Raw genomic sequence first — 10,926 nt, 5'->3', positions numbered from 1 at the left:
AATCACCTTCAAATTACTCACATTTACATTTGTCTCTGCTTTGAAAATACTTTTAGAATTTCTGTCCCATTTTTAATATCCATAGTAGATGTTCAAGGTGCAAGTTTGAATGTATTTCGTATGTAACAAAGGAAGTCTGGGATTATAGAGGGTTTGTTGTTTTTTTTTGCTGCTATTGGTAGCAGTGTTTAACATCAGTGGCTGCTTTTGTTAGGCAAGTTTCCCAGCATAATTTGGGAATAAATGGTTACATATAAAGATATAAATAAATCAGTGAATATACTGAATATAATCTTGAAGCCAGTCAGACCACCCTATATTTTTAATTTGGGCATACACTTAAATGCTTCACTGAGAGAGGAACATGCTAAAGGAAGGCAATGGCTAAATTCACTTCACAGCTGCTGTAACAGATTACTTATTACATAATTTTAATACCAGAATGTACAGACTACAAACTAGGACCTGATCCTCACTCATTTTTAGTTGAAAACACACTGCAGAGGCTCCTACCTGAAAGTCTGTGTGTGTGACTGTCAGCCATACACTGGAGACACACCGCAGACATAGGCCACATTCCCCTCTCTCTCTTATCCCTCTGATGCTTGTGCCAGCTTGGACACTGAAAGAGAAAAGAAAGCAATGGCTGTCTCTAAGGGAGCAAAAATAGAGGGGTGAAACACTGCAAAGAAATGCTGAAAAGAAGTAGCAGGAGAAATAAATAGGAAAAGGCCAGGGGAAAGAAGGAATTGCAAGAGTGATGGGAGAGGAGTGGTGAAGAGGATACCTGTGCAGAGCAGGAACCAAGAGTAGGAGGTAAAAACGAGGGACGGCAGCAATTGGACCAGAGAAACAGAACGGGGGGTTGGAGATAGGAGAGGGGTCAAGAGAACGGGGAAAAGTACAGGAAGGAAAGAGAAACCACGGAACTGTGATCAAAGCCAAGTGAGAGATGGAGAGGGAGGAAATAGAGGCAAACAGGAAAGAAACAATGAAAGAAAATTCAGAAACAAACTTGACGGCTCAGCCTTGAACACAGCTGTGATCATGAATTGGGAGACGGAACGGGACTGTGCAGAAACACTCGTTCCCAAGCTCACAGCTTGGAGCATGTCCCACTGACTTCTGCTGGCAGGAAAGGGGTGGGGAGCGAAAACTGCAGTTCCTCAGGCCCTGGCAAAGCTGCTACTAAGGCTGGATGAACTTTGTAGAGGGGAGGTTCCCTGTACTGCTCTGGGTCTTTGCAGAGCTACTGAGCATGGGGCAAATTGAAATAGATACTTAAGCCCCTAAACAGCCCACGTGGCTTGCAAAGGTTTAGTCCGCCCATGACCGTCCTCCTAAAGACATTTTAAGAGTTCACTTTATAAGATTAGTCAAGGATTAATAAGGAAAATCCTACATTTAAAGTTCTCCCCAGTTGATGCATATTATAAACATTTTGCACAACACCTCTGCTTGCCAGGTGAAGGAACGTGTCATCTCAAGAGGGAGGTAGATTTCAGCATCAGAACAGGAAATTACACTACAACAGCATCTTTCCTCTCTCCCAGCACCAAAAATTGTAAGAGAGATCCGTGAATTGGTCATGATGAGACAAGATGCTATCTGGTCTTTCACTGGGGAAAGCCCATAGCCAAGGCAGAATAAATGACACAGACTGTTCTTCAAGCCCAGACTGAGAGGCTGAGTGCGTGGTAGCTTGAGAAAGTTGTTTCCTCTTGTCTATGTCCATCTCTTCTGGGAGACCTTTGGCTTTAGAGAACGGACACCAGCAAGGTTGAAAAGGATGGGTATCAGACTTTCATCCCCTAAAGTAGTGCTGGAAAACAACACTGCGCACTGAAAATATTCTTTCAGAGAGGAACATTGCCAAGAGGCTACTGGAGAAGCAGTGTCCTTTAAACTTCCCACTGTGCTCCAGCTGGCCAGCTAACTCCTACCTGTGGTTCTTCTTCCCTTTCTGTTTTGAGAGAGGGAAATAAGACCCTCACAATTAATTAAAACCATAGATAAATACCAGAGATGAGCCAGGGAATAAAGAGGGAACAGAGCAATTAAGAACATTCCTGCTAAAACCTCACTAGGCATACTGTAAAATTTTGAAATTACTGTTCCCCTCAAAAACATGGCAGAGAGAAGCGGACACTTAAAAGAGCTTTCAATTATTTACGTGCCGTTGGCACCTTTTCAGGATGCTGTGGAGCTGGAAATGGCTGTGGTAAACTTATTTTCTCTGCATTTGCCTTTCTTGACAAAACAGCTCCAATATTTTGATCTCAAGAATAATCAGCTCTTTTGCGTTTCCTTTTCAACTAACTGCAGACTTTTGCTGTTAAAAATTAATGACAACTTCTCTTCCTTTTTTTTTAAACATAAACCTTCTGTGCTCTTTCCTGAAGAGGGAAGAAAGAAAAAAAAAAAAAAAAGAAAAAAAAAAAGACTTTTTCCTACAACTTTTACCTATTAATCTAAATTGCATTCCAACCACTCTTTCGCCCTTCTTTTGCGATAGCACACAAAACGAAATCCACCAAAGCAAAACAACCTAGCCTGTGGAAACCATTATTCTGAAGATGAAACATTGTGTTGTGTCCTTTACCACTATTACGGGCAGTCAGTCTGTTAGAACATATTGGGCGATTATAGGCTAGTCTTTTCAGAGAGAGCCATGGGTTTCAAGTTAGCAGTAACCATCTATCAATTCTTGAGATTATGCCATGATTTACTGTCACAGCATCATGTATTCTCTGATTTTCTGCCTCCTATGAAACATTGTGCTTTCCTTTTCTATTGATGTATCAACTATAATAGTTACAAGCAGCTACAGAAAAATCAATAGCAAACTTTCATTACTGAGCACATAAAGAGTACCATGCTGTGAGAGCACCTAGCTGTTAAATAGTCACCAGCAGTAAGGTGCACTATAAATGTCTGTTATTTTGGTCTAAATGAAGAATGTCTGAATTTGAAACGTCAAATATCTAGTATTTTTGACACCGCTGAATTCTATGTCAAGTTTTTCCAGTATGTGATTTTTTATCCAGGTGTCAAGCTTGATTTGTCTTTTCTGTGCTGGGATCTCTATTTTAAAAAAAAAAAAATGAAGCCAACCTAGGAAATGAGTATCATAGTATTACTGGGCTGCGCTTCACTGCAAGATCATTAGGTTTGGTTAGACAGAAATGTTAAGAATTGTGTTAATCTTCATTGAACTAGACTACATCAAGTAAACTGACTTAGATTAAGGTGAACAGACCAATAATCTCTGCGTTAATCATACAGACAAAGTAGAGGTGAAAAAGGTACTCCAGTAAGATGGCAGACTCAGAGGTGCTCCTCGGACTGTGCACTAGGAAAAGCTTTTCAATACAGAGTTTGGAAAAAAATAGTGTAATACTTGGTTTAAATATGTTTGTTTGCCTGTGGGAAGACATTAACTTCCAATTAGCAAATGTAAACCAAGAATGCCAAGAACAAAAGTAAACGTGCGAGCGCATTGCTCCCAACGTGTTCAGGCTGTTTGGCATCCTCCAGCATGGAGATCCTGCAGGGCAGGCGGGCAGGCTCTGCTGCAGGAGTCCCTGATTACCTTGGCACTTGGTGACTGTGGTAATTTACAGCTATGAATGCACTGTTTGTTGCTGAATACCTTAGAATTTGAAAGCCTTTGCATTGCCATGAAACTAAAAGTTGAGGATGCACATGTGTACTTACATGAATTGTGTCCCACCCAATGTATAGCTGTTGTCTGTCACGGACACAAGGTTAGAGGAAAGCCAGGATTCTTCGCCTGGACATAACATCCAGGAAGATTAACCTTTAAAGTAAGAAATCCAAATTAGTACTACAAAAATTGCAGAAGCAGCTCATATAACTTTTACTATAAAATGAAAAATAAACAAATTTCATTCCAAATGGCAATTCAGTTCTGTCCACCAAAAAAATACCTACAGATGGGGAAACACCCTGCTTCAAAGAGCACATCTAGGCAAGCACACAGGCTGTGTGGTCAGGCCTGGTAATAATCTGATGACTGCCACCTGCAAATATACAACAGGACTGAGCTCATCCGTGCTTTTCATCTAAGCCTGAAAGATTTTTGTCAATACTAGTTTGATATGGAATTGAAACAGCATCTCGGACAAAACAGCTTCAATGTACCCTCAATGGTCTTGTGAGCTGTTTGCAGTTATGTTTACAAGGTAAATAGCTGTAAATGTCAACAGTGAAGTCTAGCTCTTCTGAATAGTAAAATTCAAACATTTGGCTAATGGGAGTCATTTCTACTGCAGCTATGCTGTAGTGCTTTCAGCACTGAGCAATTAAATGAATAACCCTTTGCTTTATATTGTTTCAACAAAAGTATATTAAAAACAGTTCTTTCAGCAATTTCCACTTCCCACATCTTACACGGGCATAAGTGATCGTCTTTTTCATGTTCTTTCTAAACTAGAATCTGCTTCCACTAACGCAACATAGTTCAGTGAAAAAAACATGTTCAGTTCCAAGCTAGTGCAAATATTGGCACATAAACCTAGTGAAATCATGTCTTAAAAAAATATCTAAATAGAGAAAAAATATTTTTAAAAATCAACACATCCATAAATGATGATTGGCTGATTGTATCACACTGAGCCCTGTATCAAAATAAGGCAGAGGACTTGAAATTCTAAATTATTTGATGATAACACTGACAGTCACGGTACAGTATTGCACCCCTTTGAGCAGCACATCACTAAAACACCTTTGCTTAGCTATATTTCCTTCTTTTAAAGACAGTACATTGTAATAATCTTTGCTCCTGTGGGACTTCGGATGTAAACAGAAGGAAAAGTGCAAACAAAATTCACCAAGTAATAAAAAAAGTGGTATGAAGTTCTGCTCTTATCCATAAACCACTATAACAATATAATTGGCTGGTCTAATATTTTTAACCAAGTTCAAAAAAGTTTGAAATATAATAATTAAATGCAAATACAGTCCTGATCCCAAAGACCAGAAGAATGCCTTTAAGCTAGTATTTATAACAAGAACTATTCGACTGAGCTGTCTTGTAAATTTTATCATACCTGAGGCAGTTTTCCTCAGTCGATTAGCTGGAAAGCTGAATATATCCTGAGGCAAACCAGACATCTAGTACAGGCTAAATTCAACTACTGGAGCTTAAATTTGGCTTAATATATCCCCACTTGGATCTGCCTGTTTAATTCTCTTTCATATGATAACGTTGGTTTATTCATAGTCTGGACTTGCCACCTGAACAAACTGTACCTCATATCTTATTCTAATGGAATAAGAAAACTTTGCAAAAACCACAAAAGTTCCTGAGTGAAAATCAAATGCAAATTTGGGATTAAAAACTGTTTTGTAAAGCGACTACAAGATTAGTACAGAGAGATTTTTCCCCTAAGGAGCACTGCTTTTTATGATCATGCATTTTTTATACTCTGCAGAGACAGATGGGCTTTATAAAAGGATACAGCCTGCTACTCAAAAGGGTTTCAGTGGCAGCTGCACTTCTGTGTTTTAACCTCAGTAGAAATTTATATAGGATATTTTTCCAGAAAATATTTATATTTCTTGGTTTAGGACTATGTCACCCCTTGGTGCAGTTCCAGTGACAGCAGTAGAAATACTTCTGAGATTAACCTGGTCCATTATTCCTATTTTAAACAGTACTTGAGTAGAAGGAGAGGGATAGAGAGGAAAAGGACAGCTAGCATCCAAACTCCTCATGAGAGCAAAGATAAATATAAATCCAATAATTCAGAAAAGTTGCAAAGGTCTGAGCAAAAGCAAAGCAAGTATTTTCTAGAAGGAAGTGAATTTCTAAAATTTTCATTCCCTTTTTTCTGAACATTTAGCTGCTTCTCATCCAAATAATAGACTGTTCGCTGCTCCTCTCCATTATACAGCACTGCCTATTATTGCAAGCTGCATAGAACACCCTTTCTGCCTCAGTTCATAACTTCAAGGATTTTGCATGATGTCCGTATCACCATTCCCAGGAACTTCATAAATATTTATGATATTTTAAACTATTCACACCCTACAAATTGTAGACACTGGCAGCCAATTCCTTTAAAACACCAACAATCCTGTATTGTTCATGTGTTATTGAAGATTAAAATGATGTTTCAGAAATTAACTAGGCAAACCACGTGGTTCATTAAATTTCCTGTTTATTCTTATTTTGTTAACTCTTTTATCATAAGTTTAATTTTCTATTTTTATCAAATGTGATACTTCTTTTCTGGTAACAGTGTGATAAAAACTAATGCTAGGGCTGTGGATCTGCCTGCATTTAAAAATGTACATATTGAGGCCAGCTGATACCGCGATAATTACCATACTAGTTTTCTTATCTGTGCTTATTCCAACAGAATATTTAGAAGACAAACATTTCTAGCCCAGGCATATACTACGGACCTGGGACTTGGTGAGGAGTTAGGAAAAATGAGTTTTAACTCACGTTCTTTATCAGTTTATCTGTGAGATCTTCCATAAATCACTTCTGCCACAGCTTATTGACATGTACCTGCATACAAATACAATCATGGCTCCACAGGACAGTTGTTTCAGAACTTGTCCCTGGAAAAGAGAGGCTTGGGTCGAGTCATTTTTTCTAGGACTGATCTGTAGGTTACCTTACGTGGTCACCAGATCAAATGCACAAAGAATCTTGGAAGCAGGAACCTGAAATCCATGTCAGCTCAGGCAGGTTCCCTCACCACCTGCTGGCAATGTACAGCTTTCCTTAACCAGCTCTCCCAACTGGCTCTCCACAGCCCGAGCTGTTCCTGTACCCGGCCCTGCTTTTCCCTCACAAGTCTCAGGGAGAAGCACCGGACTTTGCATTTACAGGTGCAGCTGGGGCTGTGGACTTTGGCTCATGACTTGTGAGCAGCTTTCCTTCCAAAAGAGGCCTGGCAGGATCCTGCTTTATTGTGTTTCAATGACCACCCTATCACATTTGCCTCATTTGAAAGGTATAAGGATGTTGGCTCCTGCAGTGCCAGGATAAGAAGCGGGTGGACATTTTGTTTGTTTGTTTAACTTTCAAGTCAGTAAACTCTCAGCCTGAGCTGTTGAAAGTCAAGCTGTTTTATTTTCTCAAGTGATGACTCAGTAATTACACCAGTAATAAAGATTTGAGAGATCAAATTAGGCTTCGCCCTTTGTCTTCACTGGGACTGCAAGAACAGAAAAAAACTGAAGTTTAGTAAAATAATTTCTCAGTTGCACAAGAAGAGGAATTCAGCTTCATAACCCCTAGCTCCCTTTCCATTGTAGGGCTAACAGTGGCAAAAGCAATTATAAAATTGTTGAAAAAAGTAAATAACACAGTTCTTAATAGAGGTCAGGAACTGATATTCTCAGTAAGAATCTGTCATTTTACAACCTTTTTGGCATAGAAAAATATGCTTCAATATTTTAAAAACACTAGAAAGAAGCCTGCCACTATAAAACACCACAAAAATATGTTGTAGTTGAGTTCTGAGTTGCTCTGAAACAAAGGTCCTCCAAGACCGAATGCTGAGGGGATGGATTGAGATTTGGACTGAGAATTACAGCTGCTTCTCTCAGGAGCATCTTATTCTTGCTTTGGAAATGCATATCATTTTGCCCAACACTTGTGCATGAATGAAATACATTGCTAGAGAATAATTTAATCAATATTTTCAAAACAATGCGCCCATTATCTGACGTTATGTTCAACTGAAGGTGAAAATTACTTTATGACCCTAATAAAGTCAGAGATCAGTCGTTACACTGTTACAGCTTAACTGGTGCCAGAGAAAGAATCCTTTAGAAGACGAGAAAAGTTTTCTATATATTCATTATGGACTTGTGCATCTTACGAAAACAGAAGTGACTGCTGCTGTTATAATGGAAAGGTTTCTCAAGTTTTGGGAAGCGCTGACAATAGCACCTTACAACTGATTAACAAGTACATCTATCAAAATGTGTTTCCTGTGCCTTTTAAATAAATAATATTCAGTACAACCACACTCTAATAGCATTGAGGGGAATTTTGCAGGAACGACCTCATCTTTACCATAAATCTTCCATCTCTGTAGCATTCTGCCTGTGAAGGAGGCGTAGATACAGCACGGCGTACAACCATGGCAGATGTGCTACGCCGGGCTGCTTTTGTTACCATTAGTTCTCATGAAAGAACTGTTGGCAATTTTCAGAGACTGGCAGTTTACCAACCATAACTCTTCTTGCCTTCCAAGATTTCTTTATCACATGGCAAAATCTACCTACAAAATCTCCAGTCCAGGTGGAAAAAACAGACAAACAGACATCTCAGCAAGTGAGCCTGAAACCACTTGCCCCACCACTTGAGTTTAGAAGCCATCCTATTTTACCTGTGCCCCTTTGACTGCCATTCCTAAGAGCTGCCAGGCATTGGGGGCTGTTGGCTTTTAATAAAATCCCACATATTCCTTGCAGAGGTGAGGCTTGCACACCCATTCAGGGAGATAAAACTTGACCTTGGGCTAATATCGAGTCTTATTGCCTGGAACACACGTTTTTCCAGCCTTATGGAAGTGAGGAACTTATACCCACAGAGAAGCCAAAACATAACCTAATTTCATCCTTGCAGTACCAGGACTTGCAAAGGTGCAAAATCCACAGACGAAACTGAACTATGTGTGTGTGCACCTGTTCATCGCTTTACATGGAAAGGGTGTCTGATAAAAGATGCATGCAGTAAAATATAACCAGCTTTCTTTGGGAAATATTTACGCTGCAGTTACTATTTTTCTAAGCAGTTACTATTTTTCAGATTTAAATCTCTCATTCTCTTTCATTTTGCTTTTTGAAATTCCCAGACCAAGGGAATCTCTCTACAGATTAATGCACCACCAAATTTTCAGTATTTCATGTTTAGAATATGAGAGGGAGAAAATCTCTCTGAAACCTAAATATTTTCCCCCTCTAAAGACCAGACCCATTTTTGGGAAAAAATATGCAAAAGTGCTCTCCTCAGGCTGAATGTTATGTGCAGTTTCAGCTTAAAGCACAGCTTTATAGCAGATGTATAAAACAATCAAAATTTGGGGATTTGTGGGAATACTAGCAGATCTTTACTGTGAGTGCAGAGCAGATCCTGACACACTATAATACTGTTTTTGTCTTAATCGTCAAAAGTAAGCTATAGAGGACAAAAAATTCTTTGACAGAAAAGCAATTGCTATTTCTTGTAAAACATATAATATATTCCAGAAGACCTAAGGGTTTACTTTCCAATAAGGATAGAAAAAGATGTGCGCCCCACTGTGAGCTCGCAGTAAGGCTGTTTCATGTAAAAAGTTGGTAATTAGTCCCCGAGTGAATAAAGTAGAAGAGATAAGAGACCTATACTTACTGTAAGCAACACAAAACACTTTTTCTAGCTGCTAGGATTTAAAGGGTGTGTGGGTGGGAGGGGGGGGGAACCTATTCCTACTCATTTAACTTACAAGTGTCTAAACCCTGGAAAATTATTTCTTACATTAAGCTTAAACGTGTACTTCAAATTGTTACTAACCGACGTAAAGATTGATGAGAGACATGGCAATTCTAAAAAGCAGACAGGAATGAAAAATTGTATGAAAGCACAAGAGACTGTTGTGTTGTACATCGGTAGCAGATTTCATGCTCATTGTACGCCACTGACTTCAGCAGAGTTACCCCAGCATTACCTGGTGTTTCACCAACCTACCGCGTTAGCATTCAAAGGATCCTTATAGAAAAGGAAACACTTGGAAACCTAAACCACGTACCTATGGCCAAATTCATCTAATAAATGTCAGGAACAAAAACAAACCCAAAGCACAACAAAACATCTACAGGAAAAAAACATATAACTAACATTATACAACACTAGCTGATAGGGACCAAGTGCCAGAAGAGAAAACTGTGCAGCATTCCTTGCTGTACCTGCAGAGCTCAGAGCTACCAGAAGTAATGTAATATTCACAGTGCTCTTATATTTTTCCTTTGTTGCTATTCATCTGTATTAGAGTTCGGCCACCATTTTTGATTCTCTCTCAAAAATAACTACATAATTTATATTGCAGTTATGTGCTTGGCAAACCTCTTCTTTAAAAAGATAAAAAAATATCACAAAAGCTTGAGACATGTCTATGGAGCTTTACATAGTGCTCTCTGGTCTGCACAGACCCTTAGACTTCTCTCTTTGTATTCAGCCTGTCTGTATTCACTTTACTACAGCATTTATTGTTAACATACATGACATGAGAGCACTTTGGATAAATGAGTTTGAGTAGCTCAGGAACCAGGCATGGCAGCTTTGAAATTTCCAGTTCTCCTCACTCTGGATACTGAAAATTTCAGATGATTCTTGTTGGACAGTCATCGTCATTTAAGTACTGCTAGTGAGTTCCTTAAGGCCAGCTAGCAAAATTCAGGCAGAGGTCATGTCCTGGTTCCCAAGCAAGCAGCACAAATCCAAAGAGCCACTTGCTTCATTTCCACAATGAAAGTGGGACAGGAAAGAGGCAGACAGTAACGATCACGGCAGGAAACGCTCACCCCAGCCCATACAAGAGCAACCCTGAAGGGCAGCCAGCGGCCAGCACAGCACACTGCAGAGGCTCCTGCTCAAAGCCTGGAGGCTGTGCATGCTACCCTGCTCTGCCATTGGGATCCTTGGCATCCCTCCTGTTCTCTTGTCCTGAGGAAAATGTTTGTCTCCTTCAACTACGTCCCTCATATTCCAGCACACAGTTACTTGAAGGAACCAACACTGGTCTATTTAAAGCGCATCTAGGAAAAGGTGCAGTTAGACCCAATTTACATAGCCTCCCAGGCCACTGTTGGATTGGGGGACCAGTGCATGCTTTCCTTTATTTTACAAAGGAAAACACTCATTTCCCCTCCAATTAAAGGCTGGGATTTACAATGAAT

At 39.6% G+C, this 10,926-nt stretch overlaps 1 protein-coding gene and 1 long non-coding RNA gene across 2 annotated transcripts in view; one reads left to right on the top strand and one right to left on the bottom strand.

Annotated features, from left to right (window-relative positions):
- NR5A2 (nuclear receptor subfamily 5 group A member 2) overlaps positions 1 to 10,926 on the top strand; it is an 81,892-nt gene that overhangs the window by 66,460 nt on the left and 4,506 nt on the right. The gene's annotated exons all lie outside the window — the stretch shown is intronic.
- LOC121074296 overlaps positions 2,206 to 10,926 on the bottom strand; it is a 29,699-nt gene continuing 20,978 nt past the window's right edge. Inside the window, exons 3-5 of the long non-coding RNA XR_005822255.1 lie at positions 6,476 to 6,594; positions 3,718 to 3,820; positions 2,206 to 2,396 (exon numbers count right to left, since the gene is read on the bottom strand). This is a non-coding gene — a long non-coding RNA (uncharacterized LOC121074296). The remainder of the gene's footprint in view (positions 2,397 to 3,717; positions 3,821 to 6,475; positions 6,595 to 10,926) is intronic.

This window comes from Cygnus olor, chromosome 8 (assembly GCF_009769625.2).
Source record: "Cygnus olor isolate bCygOlo1 chromosome 8, bCygOlo1.pri.v2, whole genome shotgun sequence".
NCBI lineage: Eukaryota > Metazoa > Chordata > Aves > Anseriformes > Anatidae > Cygnus > Cygnus olor.
Note: the sequence above shows the minus strand (reverse complement) of the source record. Positions and strands in the feature narration are given on the sequence as shown.